Source organism: Triturus cristatus, chromosome 3_1 (genome assembly GCF_964204655.1).
Source record: "Triturus cristatus chromosome 3_1, aTriCri1.1, whole genome shotgun sequence".
In the NCBI taxonomy this organism is placed as follows: Eukaryota; Metazoa; Chordata; class Amphibia; order Caudata; family Salamandridae; genus Triturus; species Triturus cristatus.
Window position 1 is genome coordinate 1,160,200,718 of NC_140583.1, and position 23,112 is coordinate 1,160,223,829.

A 23,112-nucleotide genomic window follows, 5' to 3' on the forward strand; every position below is an offset into this window, starting at 1 on the left:
TTTGAAAACCTATAGAAATTCTTTAAAATTGTACTATTTAACCAAAACAATTTTTCTTACCTGTTTTCAGGAAATGTCCCAGAGTATTATACAGGTATTCTACTCGGAGTAAGAAAAGTAATCTAAAGAGTAACTTATGTGGTATTTTACTGAAAAGCCCATTCAAGTCTGTGTACTGTATTTACAAAATATTGTATTTCTCTGCAACCATACTGTAAGTCAGAACAAAGTGCATATGCAATTACAATTCAAACTGTTTACAAACTGCAGTACTACTGTAAAGTATTTATTGCTTACCTTGCCAGGCTTGCTTGGTTCCAGAAAAGAAAATAATTAAAAGAATATTTTGATACAAAAACAATTGGTCTGAAGTTAAGTCTTTGAGTGTGTGAATTCATTTGCTGATTGAGTGTGTACAACAAATGCTTAACACTGTCCTCTGATACTGTCTTACTACTCGACCACACTACCACAAATAGAGAGTGAGGTGCTATCTAACTTTACCTCTGCCTACCTTTGGGGTTCCACTGTACTCTGTGCACACTATACCTCACTTTGGTATAGCATATACAAATCCAGATTCCTACAGGTGTCTTGTCTCACTAACTATGGCTAACACTGAAGTAGAATGAAAAAAGCTAAGAGCCCCAAAGTCAGGTCTCTCTATACCTAGCTACACCACCCTGAAAGCACTTCATCTCGTATGATTTTCGAAGTCAAGCAGGGTCGAGCCAAGTTAGTACCTTGATGGGAGACCGCCTGGTAATACCAGTTGCTATAGGCTTTTTTTTGTTTTGTTTTGCTTTAGGTGAATGAGGATGGCTTGTCTCGCTTACTAGGGCCTGCACTGAAGTAGTATGGAGAAAACTAAGAGCCCCAAAGTCAGTGCTCTTCATTCCTACGGCCATAACACCCTAAAAGTACTTGATCTCGCCTTATGTCAGAAGTTAAGCAGGGTCGGGCCTGGTAAGTACCTGGATAGGAGACTGTCTGGGAATACCAGATAATTTAAACTTTTGTTGTTGTTGTTTTGCTTTAGGTGAATGAGGGTGGCTTGTCTCGCTTACTATGACCAGCACTGAAGTTGAATGAAAAAAGCTAAGAGCCAGAAAGTCAGTGCTCTACATGCCTACGGCTAAACCACCCTGAATGCTTCTGATCTCGTCTGGTCTCAGAAGTTATGTAGGGATGTGTTGGAATAAAAATTATGCTTTTGCATTGTTTTACCTATGTTAGCATTCGCGGCCCCAAAATGTTTGTATAGGCGCCATTTTGTATCGTGATCAAAACCCATCCTTTGCCATTTCTGAGAAAAGGCCTTCTCTAGGTTATGTTTCTACGGAGCTGAGTTCTGCCACACTAATGAATGCACTGTTCTTATTAGCGCATACCTTTCCTCTTAGATGTAAGTCTTCTCCCACTTGTTGAGTGGAGGGCACAGGCATAGTGACCATGAATAGAAGATAATGTGTGCCAGGCCTCAGAATCGAAACTTACTCCTTTGTAATTTACTGTCCAGCTGCATCTCTCTGGAAAATTCCATGGTGGGCGTGCTTTGATTGGTCTCGAAATATATTTCATGTAAAGTTATGCTTGCTGATGTCAGTCCCTCTGCAGCACTCCTAAGCGATTGGGCAGATTGGGCTCCGCTCTGAGTGTACTCTGAATAAACTGTTATTGGTTTGTATTCTCTACTGTCTGACAGACTCTTCGTTATAGTGGAAGGCTGAGAGGTGGTCAACAGTGACCCAAATCCTTCAGAAGGGCCGTGTTAGTACCTGGATGAGAGACCGCCTGAAAATAAAAGGTGCTGTAGGTTTATTTTTGTTTTGCTTTAGGTGAATGAGGATGGCTTGTCCCGCTTACTATGGCCGCTTAGTATGGCCAGCACTGAAATAGAATGAATAAAGCTAAGATCCCCAAAGTCAGCACTCTTTATGCCTACGGCCATACCATCCTGAAAGCACCTGATCTCGTCTGATCTCAGCCGTCAAGCAATGCATAGGCTGGTCAATACTTGGATGGAAAAATGCCTGGGAATACCAGATGATGTTGGCTTTTAGTTATTTTTGTAGTTTTGCTTTAGGTGAATGAGGGTGGCTTGTCTCTCTTACTATGGCCAGCATTGAAATAGAATGAAAAAAGCTAAACGCCCCAAAGTCTGTGCTCTTCATACATACGGCCATAACCACCGTAAAAGCACCAACTCAGATGTTAAGCAGGGTCGGGCCTGGTTTGTACCTGGAAGGGAGACTGCCTGGCAATACCAGGTGCTGTAGGCTTTTTGTTTTGCTTTGTTATGTTATGTTATGGAATTTTATATAGCGCGTGAATCACCCAGAGGCATCTCAGCGCTTGCTTTGTTCAATTCTGAGGATGGGAAAGCCGGAGAGGTGGTAGTTCATTATTATCCTTATGGAGCAAGGAATAGCAAGGTTTTCAATTTTTTCTTGAAAGTAGTAAAGGATGAGCATTTCCGAATGTCCATTGGCAGCAGATTCCAGTATTGTGGCGCCAGACAAGAAAACGACTTAGCCCCTGTGCGGGCCCACCGGATTCTAGGTGTTTTCAACAATTCCAAGGCATTGGAGCGTAGATTTAAAATCGGGTTTTTGTTGATTAATTTATTGGCCAAGTATTTAGGGCCCAAGCCGTTTAGGGCTTTAAACGTGAGGCAGCAGGTCTTCAATTGGGCCCGCTTCCTGATGGGAAGCCAGTGCAGTTCAGTTAAAATGGGGGCTGAAGATGAGCCGGCCGGACGGTGCAGTATCATTCGAGCAGCCGTGTTCTGAATGACTTGTAGTTTTCTTAACAGGGAAGCGCCGAGTTCGGCCAGAAATGCGTTGCCATAATCGAGGCGACATATCACCATAGCTTGTACTAATGTTTTCTGATGTTTAGCGGGAAGATACGGAAGAGTCTTTCTCAGCAGCCGTAGACTGTAGTAACAAGAGCTGGAGATTGAGGCAATATGGTCTTTCATAGAGAGGGTTTTGTCCAGTATGAACCCCAAATTCTTCACGCTATCCTTCGGGGTCGGGGCTTTAGGTGAATAAGTGTGGCTTGTCTTGCTTACTATGGCCAGCACTGAAGTAGAAGAAAAATTTAAGAGCCCCAAAGTCAGTGCTCTTCACGCCTATAGCTAAACCACCCTGAATGCATCTTATCTTGTCTGATCTCAGAAGTTAAGCAGGGTTGGGCCACCTGGGAATACCAGGTGCTGTAGGCTTTTTTCTGTTTTGCTTTAGGTTAATGAGGGTGTCTTGTCTCACTTACTATGGCCAGGACTGAAGTAGTATCAAAAAAGCTAAGAGCCCCACAGTCAGCGCCATTCATACCTTCGGCCACACCACACTGAAAGCATCTGATCTCATTTGATCTCAGAAGTTAAGCAGCGTAGGGCCTGGTTAGTACCTGGGTGGGAGACCAACTGAAAATACCAGTTGCTGTAGTTTTTTGTTGTTGTTTTGCTTCAGCTGAATAGGTATGACTTGCCTCGCTTGCCATCGCCAGCACTGAAGTAGAATGAAAAAAACTAAGATCCCCAAAGTCAGTGCTCTTGCTGCTCATGGCCGTACAACCCTGAAGGCACCTGATCACCTGTGATCTCAGAAGTTAAGCAATGCCGGGCCTGGCTAATACTTGGATGGGAAACCACCTGAGAATACCAGGTGATGTAGGCATTTTGTTGTTTTGCTTTAGGTGAATGAGGGTGGCTTGTCTCACTTAATATGGCCGGCACTGAAGTAGAATGAAATAAGCTACGAGACCCATAGTCAGTGCTCTTCAAAAGCACCTGATCTCTTCTGATCTCAGAATTTAAGCAGTCTCGGGCCTGGTTAGTACCTTGATGGGAGGCTACCTGGAAATATCTGGTGCTGTAGGCTTTTTTTTCCTTTTGTTTTGCTTTAGGTGAATGAGGGTTGCTTGTCCCGCACACTATGGCCAGTATTGAAGTAAAATGAAAAAAGCTAAGAGCCCCCAAAGTCAGTGCTCTTCATTCCTACAGCGATACCACCCCAAAAGCACCTGATCTCAGTAGATAAGCAGGGTCGGGCCTGGTTAGTACGTGGATGGGAGACAGCTTGGGAATAGCAGGTGCTGTAGGATTTTTTTTTGTTTGTTTTGCTTTAGGTAAATGAGGTTGGCTTGTCTTGCATACCTTTGCCAGCACTGAAATAGAATAAAAAGAGCTAAGAGCCCCAAAGTCAGTGCTCTTAATGCCTACAGCCATACCACCCTGATCTCATCTGATCTCAAAAGTTAAGCAGGGACGGTCCTGGTTTGTATCAGAATTGGAGACTGCCTGGGAATACCAGGTACTGTATGTTTTGTGTGTTTTGCCTTAGGTGAATGAGGATGGCCAGTCTAGTGTATTATGGCCAGCACTGAAGTAGAATGAAAAAAGCTATGATCCCTAAAGTAAGTGCTTTGTATGCCTACGGCCATACTACACTGATAGCACTTGATCTCGTCTGATCTCAGAAGTTAAGCAGTGTCTGGCTGGTTAGTACCTGGATGGGAGACCACATGGGAATACCAGGTGCTATAGGCTTTTTGTTTTGCTTTAGGTTAATGAGGGAGTCTTGCTTCACTTACTATGGCCAGCACTGAAGTAGAATGAAAAAAGCTAAGAGCCCCAAAGTCAGTGCCCTTCATTCCTTCGCACACCACCCTGAGAGCACCTGATCTTGTCTGATCGCAGAAGTTAAGCAGGATCGGGCCTGGTTCATACCTTGTTGTGAGACTGCTTGAAAATACCAGTTGCAATAGATTTTTGTTGTTTTGCTTTAGGTGAATGAGGGTGGATTGTCTCGCTTAATATGCCCAGCACTGAAGTAGAATGAAATAAACTAAGAGACCCAAAGTCATTGCTCTTCATGCCTAGGGCCATAACATCCTGAAAGCACCTGAACTCGTCTGATCTCAGAAGCAGGTTGGGGCCTGGTTAGTACCTGGATGGGAGGGTACCTTGGAATACCAGCTGCTGTAGGCTTTTTTCCCCCATTTTTTGCTTTAGGTGAATAAGGGTGGCTTGTCCCGTGTACTATTGCCAGCACTGAAGTAAAAAATAAATAATAAGATCCCCAAAGGCAGTGTTCTTCATTCCTACGGCCATACCACCCTAAAAGCATCTGATCTCGGAAATTAAGCAGAGTTGGGCGTAGTTAGTATCTGGATGGGAGACCGCTTGGGAATACCAGGTGGTGTAGGCTTTTTTCCATTTGTTTTGCTTTAGGTGAATGAGGGTGGCTTGTCTTGGCTACCTTTGCCAGCACTGAAGTAGAATGAAAAGAGCTAAGAGCCCCAAAGTCAGTGTTCTTCAGGCCTACTGCCATACCACCCTAAAAGCATCTCATCTCAGAAGTTAAGCGGGGTTGGCCCTGGTTAGTACCAGGATGGGAGACCGCCTGGGAATATCAGGTGCTGTAGGATTTTTGTTTTGCTTTAGGTGAATGAGGATGGCGTGTCTAGTGTACTATGGCCAGCACTGAAGTAGAATGAAAAAAGCTATGATCCCCATAGTCCGTGCTCTTCATGCCTATGGCCATACCACACTAATAGCACTTGATCTCGTCTGATCTCACAAGTTAAGCAGTGTTTGTCCTTGTAAGTACCTGGCTGGGAGACCACCTGGGAATACCAGGTGCTGTACGCTTTTTGTATTGCTTTAGGTGAATGAGGGTAGCTTGTCTCGCTTACTATGGCCAGCACTGAGGTAGAATGAAAAAAGCTAAGAGCCCCAAAGTCCGTGGTCTTCATTCCTATGGCTATACCACCCGCAAAGCATCTGATCTTGTCTGACCTCAGAAGTTAAGCAGGGTCAGGCCTGGTTAGTACCTTGAAGGTGGACCGCCTGGGAATACCAGGTGCAGTGGGCTTTTTGTTTTGCTTTAGGTTTGTGAAGGTGACGTGTCTCGCATACTATGGCCAGCACTGAAGTGAAATGAAAAAAGCTAAGAGACCTAAAGTCAGTGCTCTTCTTGCCTTGGTCCATACCACCCTGAAAGCACTTCATTTCATCTGATCTCAGAAGTTAAGCGGGGTCAGGCCTGTTTCGTACGTTAATGGTAGACCGCCTGAGAATACCAGGTGTTATAGGCTTTTTGGGTTTTTTCGTTTTGCTTTAGGAGAATGGGGATGGCTTGTCTCACCTACTATGGCCAGCTATGAAATAGGATGAAAAAAGCTAAGCGTCCCAAAGTCGGTGCTCCTCATACCTATGGCCATACCACCCTAAAAGCACCTGATCTTGTCTGATCTCAGAAGTTAAGCATGGTCGGGCCTGGTTGGTACCTGGATGGGAGACCGCCTGGGAATACCATGTGCCGTAGTCTTTTTGGTTTGCTCTAGGTGAATGAGGGTGGCATTTCTCGCTTATTATGGCCAGCACTGAAGTAGAATGAAATAAGCTGAGAGCCCCAAAGTCAGCGCTCTTCTTGCCTACTGTATTGCCTTGCTCACTTGCGTAATCTAAACTTACGTACACCACTTACTTACACAGAAACTCCAACACTCCTCTGGAGGTAAAATGAGCTTTATTAGTATCGTAGAAAAGGGCAATAAGTCACTGAAGCTAGTAAGTTCTTAGGCACCAAGTGAAACAATGAATACACCACACTATATATATTCAAATATGAGGTCTTGAATAAAGATATATAAACAGTTAATGTACAAAGCACCTCACCAAATGCGTCTGCACCGGAGTCTTCAACATCCCTGGCCAAGCACCAAAAACACCAAGTCGGTAACCCTGCAGAGACTGGGGCACAGGAAGTAATCTCTCGGGCACCAAAGTTGTCCCGCGAGTGCGTCCACTCCAAGACTGAGTTCCTGAGCTCCACCCCACAGACACCGCTTTTTATAGTTAAATCAACACGTTTGAGAACCCTCTAGCAGGCGTTCTCGCCCATCTATCCATCATAGGTGCTGGCCGCCTCTCTGCGTCAGATCCACCCATACAGACCTGGCCAGATTCTGCTTGGTTGCGCCGAGGCAAAAGACATTCCTTTCCCTGTCTCCGGCCTTGGAGAGCCTTGCACAGCGCATCCTCCCTCTGTCCTAGAGATAAGCATAGAATGCACAAAAACAAGCTCAAGGTACAAAATAACCTCACGAGGTATGTCTTGCACCAGCTTGTACTGGTTTACGTGAAAAACATGTTTGTGTTACTGCTGAAGTGTAACTACAGGTCAAAGCAGCACAAAATGGAAATGCAGTGCAACAAAATGGAGGATCAGAGCATCACATGGAATCGAGGTCAACATGCACTTTAGCACGTGAAAATGGCAAATGCAGTACACCTACGGCCATACCACCCTTTAGATAGAGGCCTTATCCCCCTAGTCTAGTGGCAGGCACTGGCAAAGTGACTTTGAGTAGTAGATAGTTTGTGCCCGGCCTCAGAATCGAAACTTATTCTTTGTACTTCGCTGTTGCTGCTGTTCTGCAGATGCTCGATTGGAAGACACTCAGCCTGCGTCTCCAGAAGGCATTCTTAATGTTGATATGTATATGAAGCCTGGTCTTGGCCCTATTGTGTTTAGTACATTATGGCACAAATATACGAGGGACAGTGACGAGTTACAGTGGCTATTGACGGGCACTTTTGATGAACAAAAGATTGGGTTTTTACAGGAGCAGCTATTTAAAAGAGGAATCAAACAGTTTATGTTTGATTCCCTCAGAACATGGCAGAAAGTAGCTAGGCAGAGGTGATTGAAGATGGAAAAAGATGCACGGAAAGGGAAGATGCAAACACTAACTTGGTAAGCTGAATCATATAATAAGGAAAAACAGGAGACGGGGTTGAATGTGCAGATAGAAGGTTTCGGTTGGAAGTTGACAGATCTTATTTGCCTCAGGAAGAAACTGATACTTTTGTGAAAGAATTGTTAGACGCCTGCCCCCCGCCCACATATGCCCCGCAAAGGATATATCCTACTGTTCCTGCGCCATCACAGCTGCCTGTTACAGCTATTCTCACTGTCCCTGTATCTACTGCTGTTTTATCGACGGCTGTGGCTTCGGCTCCTCCTCCTCTTTCTTTGCGTTCGTCATCTGTGGCAACTGTGACTGTTAGCACCCCTATCACACCTATTGTTTTGGCATCCCTATCACCAGCTATCTGTCCCCCGGCGACTATCCTACTTGTTACTTCTGTTGTTTCTCCTTCTATGGTTTTCCATCCTCCGATTTCTTTGAGTACTGAGATGCCAGTATGCGGATTTGAGGATAGAGATTGGATGAAATTTAAAGAGCAAATGGGTCCATTTGTTCGACCTGGGGTGGAAGATGAAGAGAAAAAGGTAATAGCTAGTTAGGCTGCACAGTTGGGTCATAATTACATTTACAGTGTGGAGGATGTTTGGAGTGTGATGAAAGATTATGAGCCTTTTGTACAGCTGTACACCCTTAAGCATATGTCTGCTACATTAATTAATCTCTGGCAGCAACATTTTGGGGATGATGCTCTGCACATTTTATTTGATATTAAAGATCGCGTATATGCTAGTGACATGGAGCCTGGCCAAGTTTTTGGGAGTATTACTACATTAGTTGCTTACTGGGGAAGGTTACATGAGAAGAATCCCACCTCTGTATCTAATTTTCCAGTGCGAGAGGTCCATCCTATATATCACCCAGAAATACCAGAGTTAACGGATCAACGCGGAAATATTACTAGACCGGGTGTAGCGGCCCGTTTTCAAGAACAGTGAGTTCATACCCCGTGAAAAAGGAACAAGGTTTTATCCCTTAAAGCTCATTTGCCCGATCCTAGGAAAAATCCCACAGCTTATTATAAAGAATTGACTGAAGCTGCCTCTTCTACTGTAATGACTCTTGCTGACATTAAACTGTTTTTCTGTCTTCTTGTTCCGGTTGACATTTGGAGACAGGTTCATACTCAAGACCATTTTGAGGAGCTGGGTGGTACATTGGATGTGATTAAAGGATGGGATCAGGAACGAAAGCCAGGTGATAAGCCCCGTGCCGAGATTCTTGCTTTGCCAGGTTGTATTATCAAATATATGCATTCTCTCTGCTGAAGAGAGTAAGTTGGGACAAGTTGACGGCTTGTCAACAGAAGAAGGATTAAAGTGTGTCTGATTTTTCACTCGGTTTGAAGATACTTTTTTGGGATTATAGTGGGCAGGATATGTCCATTGAGGGAGGTGTTCGATTATGTTGGACTTGGCCCTTTTTGCAGGGTCATCCCAGAACTTTTTGCCTTCCTCCTGGTACATTTTCTGACCCGGTGTTGGTGGTTTTAGGACTCTGGGCACATTGTCACTGCTGTTCAGTGTTAAAGTACGTGTGCTCTCTATGGTGAACGTGGTAAGATTGGTCTACACCTGTTTGGCTCAATTGCTGACTGTAAAAAACTACTACTACAAACCGTAGACGAGTTCTACCGACTCGAAAAACTCTTAAAGTAAAAAAAGGTATCAAATCGTACAATCTAGAGAGAATGTAACCATACCTGCAAAAGGACTTCCACCTTAATCGATCCTATTCTAATCCTCAAAACTCTAGACCTTGGGGCAGATTCAACAGACGAGATAACCTGGTAGGATTTTCTGAGACTTCTGCAGAGACATCTGACAACTCAGACCTAGGTGAAGGGCCCAGTACCTACAATCGGGCACCCAATCAATCTCTTTTAGGCAGAGGACAAACCGAGCCCCCAAAACAAGGCAGAATCAAACAACAGCAACACCTTCCGATTACGTGATTTGTCACATGACCCTCCCTGCACTTCCTTATATACCATCCCCCGGCTCATCCATTCCCCTAGCACACCACAATACCGAAGGATACACAGGTAAGCCCCGTCACCTGCAAGACCCTACTTGCACAGATTTCCTTTCTCACTCTCTTGATACGCTGTTATCTCCCCGCACAGGTCATTGTACCGGCTCCTGAGTACTCGCATCATTGTTGCGTGACTCACAGCACCTTTCATATATTTCAAAATTGGATTGGTTGCCGCTATTTGTGTAATTAGGTACGCCCTTCAGCAGCTGGCGTTTTTATCCTTTACGTGACTAACCCCGCAGCACTCTCACTGCCTGTGCGTCTTCTCTCTTCTTGCTAGGTTACCGCGCCTCTCCATACCAGTACCCTCTATTAGGAATTGCTAGCACTATGTTACAGACCATTTTTTCTAAAGTCTTTTTGATCTACTTATTTTTCTTTTGTCCCCTCTACCTTTCAGTATTGTCTTTCAGGCTAAAATTCCCTCAGGCATGTAATGTTTACGTCCTGATGATGATCCCAATATTGTTTCTACGGGATCGAAACGTCGTCGACCTTATATGCACTGTAAACGCAATTGAATTAATTACTGATGTGTAACGGTGTCTCTACATATTGTTTGCTTGTTGCATTTTTTTATACAAGTTACACACATTTTTTGTCCTGCCTGGGCCTTTTTCTGAATTTGTGAATTTCTGTTCATTTGCTTCTTTGTTATATATGTTGCCTTGGACGCAGGATTGTGTCCCACTTTATTCTTGTGTTTTATGTGATTTGATACATTATTACATTTTCTGCTTTAATATAGCACTGATTTCAGGCCTATATTAATTGTTTTCTGTGTCAATCTCCCCTGTCAGGGACTATTTTCTAATTGTAACATATATAATTTACCTATCACACCCTTTTAAAGTGATATCTCATATACCCAGGGCCAGAACATTAAATGCTACTGGTGGGCTTTACAGCGCTGCTTGCGCCACCCACCAAAGTAGCCTTTCAAGTCTGTCTCAGGCCTCAGCCATTGCAGGGCCTGCGCGCATAGTTTACTGCCGCAGTGACATGGCACACAAAGTGGTTGCTACGTCTGTGACTCCCCTTTTACTACATATCAGTCACCCCTAAGGTAGGCCCTAGCTAGCCCTATGGGCAGGGTGCAATGTGGGTAAAAGATAGGACATGTGCCTTAACTGTGTGGCATGTTCTGGTAGTGACAAACAGCCATTTTGGTTTCTCACTACTGTGAGGCTGCCCTCTCTTAGGAATGCATTGGGGATTCCCTGATATGCATTTCAGTGGTAATTCCTGATATTGGAGGAGTAGCATGATCAAGTTTGGTATGTTTGGAATAGTGGTAATAAATGCTGCATAATGGTGTTCACAGATTTATTATCACTATTTTAGAAATACCACTTTTAGAAGTGGGCATTTCTGTGTGCTATGTGTCTTTGTGCCTGCCTGATGTGTATTACATGTCTGGCTCTGGATGACAGGGGCTGGGTAGGGGCAGTGGCTCCAGAGGGGCTGGGTGAGTCAGCGCTAGGCTGAATAGGCCAATCTGCATTTGGAGTGGTGGGAAGAGAAGCACCTGGGCCTGAATTTGACTGTGCCTGCCTTCCACAATGCTGGGTCTGCCCCCTGTGGTGTGTCTGGGGCCAGGGCCTATACTAACAAAGGAGGTTGTTGTGCACTGTAAATAAAATGTTTATGTGCCCCCCAGAACTGGTTTGAACAGGACACAGAGCCCTGTGCCAGGGGAAGAACAAGGACTCAATGTGATATAAACATAGTGTGACCACATGTTTGGGTGTGGAACTTTTTGCTTACTGGGAACTGGACTGCTGCAGGAGGAACCCCCGGGGACCACAACCCAGGGCAGAGGGCCCCTCGTGCTGGCCTGCCTGTACCATCCATCTGCATACAGCGCATAGTGAGCGCTATTCTTTTTGTTGTGGTCCTGGGGGAGCACAGCTAGCGATCCTGCTGCCCACAAGTGGCCAGATAGGAGTGCTTTCCCCTGCATCTGCAATCCTGGCTAAGCTGTACTCTTGTGGACAGGACGAAGTACTCCCTCGATAGAAGCCAGCGAGTGGTGTGCATTTTACGATCGGTAGAGCAGCGCTGTGCCGTGTACCTCTGAGCCTCCCCCTGACAGAAATGTCGCCGATCCCCAAGGCGGGCGGGAGCCTACCCCGCACTAGGTCTCCAGAAAGGGTTGCAGCTCGTTGCCAGGCGTGACAGTGCCTGGTTGTAAGCGGGGACGGCAGGAGAGCCGGATCCTCGCTGGCTGTTGGAGCCTCAGTAGGAAGAGTCGGCTGGTAGAGGTGTGGCTGGAAGGAGCCCCCCCAGCGTTGTCCAGTAATACACCGGAAGCCAGGCAGCACCGAAGCCTGGTTGTGGGCGGGCCGTCTTCCACTGAAGGAGCAGGCGGAATCCTTGCTGCGTGTTCCGACTCCCGCTGCAGCAGCAGCCAGAGGAAAGGACAGAGGCGGTGCCCGAGTCGACCCGGCCCCCAGACAGGATCGGACCACTGCCAGGGACCGCCTTACGCTGGAAGCCCATGACCGCTGGTTGATGAGGTCGGCAGCGCCTTATCTCGCTCAGCCCCCCAAAGAGTGGTGAGTGGGGCTGAGCCTCCTTTTCTTGTGCTTAAACCCAAGCCGTGGGGGTGACAGGCCCTGCCAGTCTAACAGTGAGCCCCTGCTGCGCGGCATGGTCGCGGCCAGTTGCAGCCTCTCCGGGTGTTGGGGGCATCTTCCGGTGGAAAAGTACTGCATCACGAGCACAGGCCGGTGTTGTGCCCTGAGGTGCACTGCTGAGGGGATTTTATGGACAAGGCCTCCCTCTGATAGTGCCATGGGCGTGTCCTGACATTATGATGTGCTGTTGGGGCACAAAACATGCAATTGTCAGGAAGGGGCACCTGGGTGTGCAGTAATGTTGTCTATGCATAATGTGCTTATGCTGTTGTGGCAAGGTGAGCACCCTAGGATCAGCTCCGTTTACGCCCGAGATATGTTCATTAGAGGTGTACTGTGACCAGTGTTTACGTTGGTGCACTGAGGCTGTATAGGTGTAATATCCTCTTCTAGGTAATGCTATGATGTATACCTAATGTGTTCATGCTAAGTGTAATACTACCAGTGTTACTGGTTGTCTGCACTAACCGTGACCTATGATGGTTCTGACAGCGTCCTGATTGGCCCTGTTGGGTATATAATCCCTGTGAAGTCATACTAAGTGCCAGGTGGCACAGTGTACATATGTGATCGCGTTCTATTGTGTTTTATGAGTAATACAAAGGCTATTTTTGATACAACCTTGTGTGGAGTTTCTTTTGTGGTGCCTAGTGTGTCGCTGCTGCGTGTGTGTTGCGCAAACGCTTTACACATTGCCTCTGGGATTAGCCTGACTGCTCTGCCAAGCTACCAAGGGGGTGAGCAGAGGTTATCTTCGGTGTGTAACTCCTTGCCCTGACTACAGTGGTGCTTTCTGCCTGGCTTAGTCACATGCCCAAGCCAACCAAAAATCCCATTTCTAACAGATTGTTTGTCGATAGGTTTGTTTCTAACTTACTTCCTGAACTTGCTACTCATTTGAAGGCGTCTGAGAGTGTCTGGACCACCTCTTCACCTTCTGTTATTTTGAATATGGCTCAATATTATGAGCACCATGATCAGGAAGAGAAAGAAAAGCTTGGTAAAAAGAATAAGGATTTACAGACGAAGGTATTGTTGCAGCAGGCGTTTAGAGACAATGGTAGTGAACTTGGTGGTCCTGCCAGGCTCTTCCTCGCACTAGTAGACAGTCGGCAACAACACCTTTGGGGCTGAATCATTGTGCCTATTGTAAGGATGAGGGCCACTGGTGTAGCGAGAGTCCAGTTCTTTTGCAAAAGGTGGCGGTCTCTAGAGGACGAGGTTCTCGTGGACGAGGTTGTGGTGCTGCTAGAGCTCAAGGTGCTGCGGCTTCACAGGGTCGTTCTGATAACAATTATTTTGATGACCCTCGTGATAGGCAATACTACCATGATGACTATGATATGAATGAAGTGACAGGAATGTCTTACAGCTAGGACTGCCAGGGGCAGAGTGGGGGACCAGTTCCCATACCTGTAGACCAGCGCGGTCCTTATGTAACAGCGGAACTGCAAGGTTCGAATAAGGAATTTTTGGTGGACACAGGTGTGACAAAAAGTTCTGTTTCTCAAAATATGGGGGCAGCTCTGTCTGGCCATAGTAATGTTTCGGTAGGCTTTTCAGGTGTACCGGTTGTGAGCCCCATTTCAAGACCCCTTGCATTGACTTTTGGTCCTTTTCCGTTTTTGTTGACGTCCAACTGTGATGAAAATTTGATGGGTTTGGATTTGTTGAAGAAATTGCATGCTACTATTTATTGTTCCCCGGATGGTGTTTATATGACGATGGGCCCCAATGTGTGTACTACACAGTATTTGTCTCACCCTCTTCCCGTTGAATTTGCTAATGTACCATCTACATTGTGGGCAACGGGTGATACAGATGTAGGACTGTTGGACATACCACCAGTTTCAATACAGGTGAAAGACAACGCTGTTTTGCCTCAAATTCCTCAGTATAAGATACCTCAGGCTGGGGAACGAGCCCTTCTATAGCTTATTAAGGAATTGATACAAAAAGATGTAGTTGAAGAGACGTCTGCCAATATTTCTAATAGACCTATTCCTCCGATTCTTAAATGGACACCCTCAGGTTCCTCTGATGAGCATGAGGATGTTTATTGTTTTGTGATTGACATGCACAAAGTTAACAAGATTGTGGTTCCTCAGTTTCCCGTGGTTCCTGATATCACTATGCTTCTGACCATGATTCCTTCTACTTCTACCTTCTTTTCTGTTATTGATTTGAAAAATGCATTCTTTAGTATTCCTACCCATCCCGATAGTAGGTGTCTGTTTGGTTTTACCCTAGCTGGTAGGAGCTTTAGATTCTGTTGAGCTCCTCAGAGTTATACAGAGAGTGCCAGCATTTATAGCCAAGCATTAAAAGGTCAATTGGATTCCCTTTCCCTTCATACAGGTAATGTATTGGTGCCATATGTCGATGGCCTCCTTATTGCTTCTGGTACCGAACAAGGTTGTAAAGACGGTACAGTTCAGTTATTGTTGCATTTAGCTGATCATGGACATAAGGTTCCCCTTTCTAAATTTCAGTATTGTCGACAGGAGGTCACCTACTTTGGTCACCTACTGTTGAAGGAGGGTAGGAGGTTAACCCCTGAGCGCATCAGTACCATTGTTAAAATGCCTATTTCACAGACTCAGAAAGATGTGTGCGTTTTTATAGGTATCACTTCCTACTGTCAGCAGTAGATACCTAACTACTCCCTACTAATCAAACCCTTGCTTGCCTTAATGATGGAAGAAGTGCATGAACCTTTGCCTTGGACGCCTGAATGTCAGCAGTCTTATGAGCAATTGAAAACTGCGTTTTGTTCGGCTCCAGTACTTGGCACCCCCAATGAAGGCAAACCGTTTGTGTTGTACGGGCATGAGATAGCTGGTCACACGCTTTCGGTCCTAACACTAAAATTTGGAGATAAGCATTGACAGTGTACTGATTTCTCTGCTGTCCTTGATCCAGTCGCAAGAGCCATCCTGAGTTGTCTAAGAGCGGTCGTGTTCATGGCCACTTCGATCAGACAATGGGCTAGACTTGTACTGGATACTGACCTCACAGTTATGGTACCCCATGCTGTGGACACGCTTTTGAATAAGACAAAGACAGAGCACCTCACCAGTGCATGTCTTATTGGCTATGAATTGACATTGTTGGCTAAACATATTACGATCAAAAGGTGTGCTACTCTGAATCCAGCCATGTTACTGCCCCTCCCTTCTGAGAGTGATGTATTTGACAAACATGATTGTATCTTCCGGACGGAAGAAGAGACGAAAGGACGGGTAGACTTGACTGATGTTCCCTTATCAGATCCACAAGGGTAACTATATGTCGATGGCTCTTGTTTTAAATTACCAGATGGCACTACCACTGCAGCTCATGCTATTACCACACTGCGTAGAGTAGTAGAGACATCACAGGTCCCTTATCAGTCAGCTCAAGCTGCTGCGTTAGCTGTCCTTATTTGAGCTTGCGAATTGAGTGAGGGACTGGTTGTCAATAGTTATACTGATAGACAGTATGCCTTCGGGGTCGCTCATCATTTTGGGCGACTCTGGGCATAGAGGGGGTTCCTTAATTCTCATGGTGCTAAGATTCAGCATGGTCACCTCATATTGAGGCCTTAGTCTTCTTTGACACTCCCGAAGAAACTGGCAATTGTGAAGTGTAGTGCCCACAGGAAGATTACTGATGACGTGGGTAGGGAAAATGCTTTTGTAGATGAGACAGCTAAGGAAACTGCTCGGACAAAGGTGAAAATAATGTTTGTAGCAGGTCCACCTAGGTGGGTTCCTTAAGTTGTTATGTTTGAAGACACTCTTGAGAATGTAAAAGAGATACAAAGCAAAGCCACAGTAGAAGAGTTAGCCGTGTGGCAGGAAAGTACAGCACAATTGAACGATGAGGGATGTTGGATTGATAAATCGGGGAAACAGAGATGGATGTTGCCTGATGCATATGTTCTCCCTGTGGTTACGATGGCCCATAGTCCAGCCCATCTTAGTGCTAAGGGTGTTTGCAAGTTGTTAGAACCTGTATGGCAGAATGACAATATCCGTAAGACAGCTGCACATTTGGTGAAGTACTGTATGGTGTGCATGATGCACAATCCTGGAAAGGGTACCCCTACACCTTCTGGTAACTTTGCACTGCCCACCTTTCCGTTTGAAGTCCTTCAAATGGACTACATTGAACTAGAGAGATGCAATAATTTGAAGTATGTATTGGTGGTTGTATGTGCATTTAGTAAATGGGTTGAGGCTTATCCCACTAAAGACAATACAGCCATTAAGACTGCAAAGGTACTCCTGAAGGAGTTCTTTTCTTGTTTCGGCTTGCCCCATTGATTTGGAGTGATAACAGAAGTAATTTTAATGCAAAAGTGATCCAATTGATTTGTGATGGTTTACACATAAATCGAAAGTTCCATGCTGCCAGTCACCCACAGTCAGCAGGTTTGGTTGAGAAGTCTGGTGGTACTCTCAAGCTCAAACTGGCAAAAATGCAGGAGACCACAAGGTTGAAGTGGCCAGATGCTTTACCGTTAGCTCTTTTGTCAATGAGAATGACAGCACATTCTAGAACTGGATTGTCACCATATGAGGTCGTGTTGGGACGTCTGGCAAATGTCGGTTTTCTGATATTGAGTACCCATTGTTGCTTGATTATTTTTCCTGTTTAACAGACAGTTTGTGTTCTATTCAGCAACAGGTTCGGGACTTTCTACCGCCAATACCAGAGAGGCCCGGCCATGACATTCAGCCTGGAGACTATGCGTTGGTGAATTTTTTTTTCCAGAGGAAGAAAAGTTTGGAGCCACGTTGGAGGGGGCTAGAACAGGTCCTGTTAGCAACCCGCACCACAGTAAAAGTTGCTGGCTGTAAGAACTGGGTACATGCGACTCATTGTCTCATATCAGTGGGTGAAGGACGGCATTGGGGACTCCAAGACTGAGCAGGTGCCTCGGTTTGTTCCATTCAGCAATGTCCAGCTGATTTGGACTCAAACGATTCAGGAGAAGGAAAATGCGCTGAATGCGGCTGTTCCTCCGGAAATACGACTTACCAAAGAGCCGTTGTTTGTTGATCCTACAGTGTCTTGGGCTGCCAGGTACAATTTGCGCCTTCGCCTGAGGGAAATTGTATCTAAGGAGAAAAGAGATTAGGGGTGAAATGTGTGAGATAGGTTGCACTGAAGTTATAGTACCAATGGAGATTTATTGAGCTTTGTGAAGAATTTTTGCTTATCTTAGTTTAGTTGCTTGAGCATTAGGTGGAGAGGACTTAAAATATGCCCTGAAGGTATACCATCTTGGCCGACGTGGGATACGAGCTTAGGACAGAGCAAGCTCCACCGCCGGTGCTCAAGAGAGCCAACATATTTGATGAACAATAGGAGCCTGTACCAGTGAGGCTCTGACAGACACTGGGAACTTGTATATTACCTTTGCATTTTGCCCCATTTCATCATTTGACATGCATCCCTTTGGTAGAATGGTTGCTGAGGAGGAGCAGCCAGTGATTCCTGTTGACCAGCACAATGCAGTATGGACCCGTAAACAAAAGTTATTATGTATTGCCCTTGTGATTTTGCTGTTAATCCTGTTATGTTGAGTATCATGAGTTCTGGAACGTGATGAAAGTGTACCTTTGCTCAGTAAGAATAAGGTTGTTCCTCAAGTTTGAAAGAACAGGACAGCCCCAAGCAATGTGTTTCTAGATACACACAAGAGGTTCTTTGGAGAAGGGACTGCTTGTTACCCCACTGAAACCATCACTAGTTAATGGACAGCATATCCATTGTCAATTATACCTATACTTAATTATCGGGGGTGTGACAACAACACTTATTGCGACAACTTCTATATGGAAAAACAGAATGTAACTCTGGTGGGTTACCAGTAAAAGGAATTAACAGTCCCCCGAGAAGCTGGTTATTACCCTGCTTGTTGTCCAATTATCTATTTTACTGACACTATATTGTATTTCAATTGATCAGGGATAGTACTACGTAAGGGCATGTACTCTTTGATAAACACAAAGGACCCCAGTACCTCTGGAAGGAATTCAAGGTATTCTGCAGTAGATTACGAAAGACCGGTGTATGCACACACAGGGTTCTTCTTTTTGTCAAATGGGACTTATTTAAATGTCCATAATGGTATGGATGATGTTGTACTTGGGATGGCAGTGCCTTTGGGTGTACCTTTCAAACATGTGAAGCCTAAAGTAAGATGTGTTAAAAGGACATTGACCAAAGGATTCTGTGAAAGAGTGACAGATCTCGAAGTCAATAACTATAGTAATGGTATTACCTTTGGATACATTCTTTCCTTCATAATTACATTTGGTGGTACTGCCATAGTCAGGGGTGAGAAAGCTAGAGAATAGATGTAAACTGCAAATATTGTCTAACTTCACAGTAGTAGCTTTGCGTGACATCACCACCCAATTGGAAAGCATGCAAATATATTCCGGGCAGACTAGATATGCAGTCGATTTCATCCTAGCTAAAAGTGGCGTGTGTAGGAGACCAGTGTGCAGTCGGGATCACAAATATGGAAAAGAATATTACCCAACACATTTTAGACATCTTAGAAAATATTAAAGGATTGGAAAGTGGGAACTGGAGTTGATCTCCTTATTGGCAGCTGGGGATGGATCCTTGAAAAGGTGATTTATTTCATTGTGATCTTGGTCTCTTGCTGTGTTCTTCTTCAATGCCTTCCCTTCTGTTGTTCTTATTGCACCACTCTTCTCACTCCTGAGAGGAAAATTCGATTCATGATACCAATGCTGCAATTATGGTTCAAAAGGAGATAGATAACAAGATGCAGATAGATGAGGGCATTTTTAAGACTTCTTCCCTTCTTACAGTTTCCCTTCCTGATGTAGACAGTGTGGAGTGTACATAAGTAATGTACTCATGACTTCCTGTTTTATTATTTTGTCTGTTCTTTGCTATTATTGGAAAATAGTTTAACTCATGCTAAAAGGAGGGTCTGTTAGAATAGAAATGATTTTGTTCATGTATTATCGTATGTAAGTTTGCATTCGCTGCACCATTTTCTAATTGGGTGCCATTTTGAATCATGATTGAAACTGATCCTTTGCTTTTTCTGAGGAAAGGCCTCTGCTGAGTAGCGTTTCTCCAAGGCCGAGTTGTGCTTCACTAATGAATATACTGTTCTTATTAGCGCATACCTTTCCCTTTAGATAACGGCCTTCTCCCTCTTGTCTAGTCACTGGCAAAGTGACCTTGTGTAGTAGATAGTGTGTGCCTGGTCTTAGAGTCAAAACAAATTCTTTGTACTTCACTGTTTTGCTGATCTGCTTGGAAAATTTCACAATGGGCGTGACTTCATTTGTTCTGGGATGTATAAAATGTATCTTTATGCTTGCTGATGTCAGTCCCTCTGCAGCACTCCTAAGTAAGTGGGCAGACCAGGCTCCGCTCTGAGTTTACCTGAATAAAACGATATTGGTTTGTATTCTCTACTGTCTGACCGACTCTTCATTTGGTATGGAAGGCTGAGAGGTGATCTTCATGCCTCCTGCCGTACCTGAGCTGTTCTTTGTCTGATCTCAGAAGTTAAGCAGGGTCAGGCCTGGTTAGTACTTGGAAGGGAGGTTGCCTGGGAATACCAGGTGATGTAGGCTTTTTGTTTTGTTTGTTTTAGGTGAATGAGGGTGGCTTCTCTCACTTACTATGGACAGCACTGAAGTAGAATGAAAAAAGCTAAAAGTCCAAAGTCAGTGCTTTTCATGCCTACTGCCATACCATCTGAAAGTATCTGATCTCAGAAGTTAATCAGGGTCTGGCCTGGTTAGTAGCTGGATGGCAGACCAGCTGTGAATACCAGGTGATGTAGGATTTTCAATTTTTCTTTTGCTTTCGGTGGATGAGGATGGCTTGTCTTGGGTACTATTGCCAGCACTGAAGTAGAAGGAAAAAAGCTATGATCCCCAAAGTCAGTGGTCTTCATGCCTACTGCCATACCACCCTGAAAGCATCTGATCTCAGAAGTTAAGCAGGGTCTGGCCTAGTTAGTACCTGGATGGGAGACCATCTGGGAATTCCAGGTGATGGAGGTGTTATTGTTTTTTTTGGTTTTGATGTAGGTGAATGAAGGTGGCTTCTCTCACTTACTATGGCCAGCACTGAAGTAGAATGAAAAAAGCTAAGAACCCCGAAGTCAGTCCTTTTCATGCCTACTACCATACCATCCTGAAAGCATCTGATCTCAGAAGTTAAGCAGGGTTTGACCTGGTTAGTAGCTGGATGGGAGACCTGCTGGGAATACCTGGTGCTGTAGGCTTTTTTGTTTTTTCTTGTTTTGCTGTAGGTGAATGAGGATGGCTTGTCTTGTGTACTATGGCCAGCACTGAAAAAGAATGAAAAAAGCTATATTTCCCAAAGTCAGCCTATGGCCATACCGCCCTAAAAGCGCCTGATCTCGTCTGATCTTAGAAGGTAGGCAGGGTCGGGCCTGGTTAGTACCTGGATTGAAGCCGACCGGGAATACCAGGTGCTGAAGGCTTTTTGTTTTGCTTTAGGTGAATGAGGGTGGCTAGTCTCGCTTACTATGGCCAGAACTGAAGTAGAATGAAAAAGCCAAAAGCCCCAAAGTCAGTGATCTTCATGCCTTCTGCCTTATCACCCTGAAAGCACCTGAGCTTGTCTGATCTCAGAGGTTAAGCAGGGTCAGGCCTGTTTATTACCTGGATAGGAGACCACCTGGGAATACCAGGTGCTGAATGCTTTTAGTTTTGATTTAGGTTACTGAGGGTGGCTTGTTTTGCTTACTATGGTGAGCACTGAAGTAGAATGAAAGAAGTTAAGAGCCCCAAAGTCAGTGCTTTTCATACCTAGGGCTGTACCACCCTGAAATTATCTTATTTGAGAAGTTAAGCAGGGTCTGGCTTGGTTAGTAGCTGGATGGGAGACCGGCTGAGAAAACCAGGTGCTGTAGACTGTTCTTTTGTTTTTTTATTTTGCTTTAGGCGAATGAGGATGGCTTGTCTTGTGTACTATGGCCAGCACTGAAGAAGAATGAAAAAAACTATGATCCCCAAAGTCAGTGATCTTCATGCCTCCTGCCATACCACCCTGAAAGCACCTGAGCTGTTCTTTGTCTGATCTCAGAAGTTTAACAGGGCCGGTCCTGGTTAGTAACTGGATTTGGAGACCGACTGGGAATACCAGGTGCTGCAGGCTTTTTGTTTGGATTTAGGTAAATGAGGATGGCTTGTCTCGCTTACTATGGCAAGCACTGAAGTAGAATGAAAAAAGTTAAGAGCCCCAAACACTGTGCTCCTCATGCCTATGGCCATACCACCCTGAAAGCACCTGATCTTGTCTGATCTCAGAAGTTAAGCAAGGTTGGGCCTTATTCTGAGAACAGTCTTTGATGTGCTTCATTTTACATAGTGAAATCCCTTTCCAGGTGGTGTTGTGTAATGTTTATTGGTTTGTCGTGTTTGTCGTGTTTGAGCCACTGTGTGGGAGAGTGGTGTTCTGTATTATATGAAAGTGCAAAGCAAGAAATTTGCTCGGTGACACCTATGTCCATTTTCTGCCAAGTTTTTCAATAGAGCAATTGTATCATCCCTACAAGCCTCCTCGGTCACTGAAGCAATCAAGAGGTCATCAATATAATGCACAAGCACTGAACTTTGTGGCAGCACCAAGCTCTCAAGGTTCTTTTTCAGGATCTGGTTAAAAATGCATGGACTGTCAGTATACCCTTGTGGAATACGACACCATGTTAACACACGGTTCTCCAGCAGGAAAGCAAATAAAAATTGGCTTTCCTCATGTAATGGGATCGAAAAGAACGCTTGGCACAAGTCAATCACAGTAAACCATTCAACCTCACAAGGAATCTGGAATAGGATCACAGATGGATTCAGTACCGCGGGACAACATGGACTCACACTCCAGTTAATATTCCTCAAATCTTGAACAATGCGTTTTTTGCTGCTCAGTTTCTACAATCCCATTTTGGCTGAATTGTACGGAATTCCTATTATTTCTTTCAAGATGCCCCGCGAGATCATGGACTCAATCACAGGTATAATCCCTGCCATCGTGTCCGGGGTAGGTTGTAGTGAGGCGTTCTTGGAAATCCTGCATTTTGCTTGATCTGTATGCAAACTGGCTCAACTCTTCAAATCAATCCCATCTCTTCCCCTGTGAAGTCCCATAACACAGAAGGTATGGTGTCGCTCAAGTTCCATGACATGTCATCCACTGTTAGTACGGAAAACATGTCTACACAGTGGTCCTGATTCGCCAATTTGAATGCAATGTCATCATCATTAGTCAGTAGTTCTACTCCCCTAGGCCTACAATAGATGGTACAATTTAGTTTACACAACAGATCACGCCGTAAGAAACAGAATGGACTTAAATCGGACGCCACAAACTGGTGTCGATCCTGGAAAGTTCATACGGTCCACTGTGGTCTACCTCTAAGACTGCTCCAAATATACTGTCTTCCTCCCCCCTCAGGCACCGTCATTGTGACAGATCCAGATCGAGTCCATCCAGAGTTTCCATAAGGGCCATTTGGTGATACGCTTGATTACTCTGCTGAGTTCTCGGAGGTTTGGGTTTTTGCACTAGCTGATTCTGACCTCTCCCATTAAAGGATCTGGGTCTTGTGACTGTGTTTATAACATCAGGCACCTCT

General features: G+C 45.0%; 6 pseudogenes; all 6 read left to right on the forward strand.

Annotated features, from left to right (window-relative positions):
* The first annotated feature begins 3,336 nt into the window (after window positions 1–3,336).
* Window positions 3,337–3,455, forward strand: LOC146861699 (5S ribosomal RNA; annotated as a pseudogene).
* A 982-nt stretch (window positions 3,456–4,437) lies between these two features.
* LOC146861700 (5S ribosomal RNA) lies at window positions 4,438–4,555 on the forward strand (annotated as a pseudogene).
* A 985-nt stretch (window positions 4,556–5,540) lies between these two features.
* LOC146861701 (5S ribosomal RNA) lies at window positions 5,541–5,659 on the forward strand (annotated as a pseudogene).
* Window positions 5,660–5,763: 104 nt separating this feature from the next.
* LOC146861702 (5S ribosomal RNA) lies at window positions 5,764–5,882 on the forward strand (annotated as a pseudogene).
* A 337-nt stretch (window positions 5,883–6,219) lies between these two features.
* Window positions 6,220–6,338, forward strand: LOC146861703 (5S ribosomal RNA; annotated as a pseudogene).
* Window positions 6,339–20,840: 14,502 nt separating this feature from the next.
* Window positions 20,841–20,958, forward strand: LOC146861704 (5S ribosomal RNA; annotated as a pseudogene).
* Window positions 20,959–23,112: the final 2,154 nt, after the last annotated feature.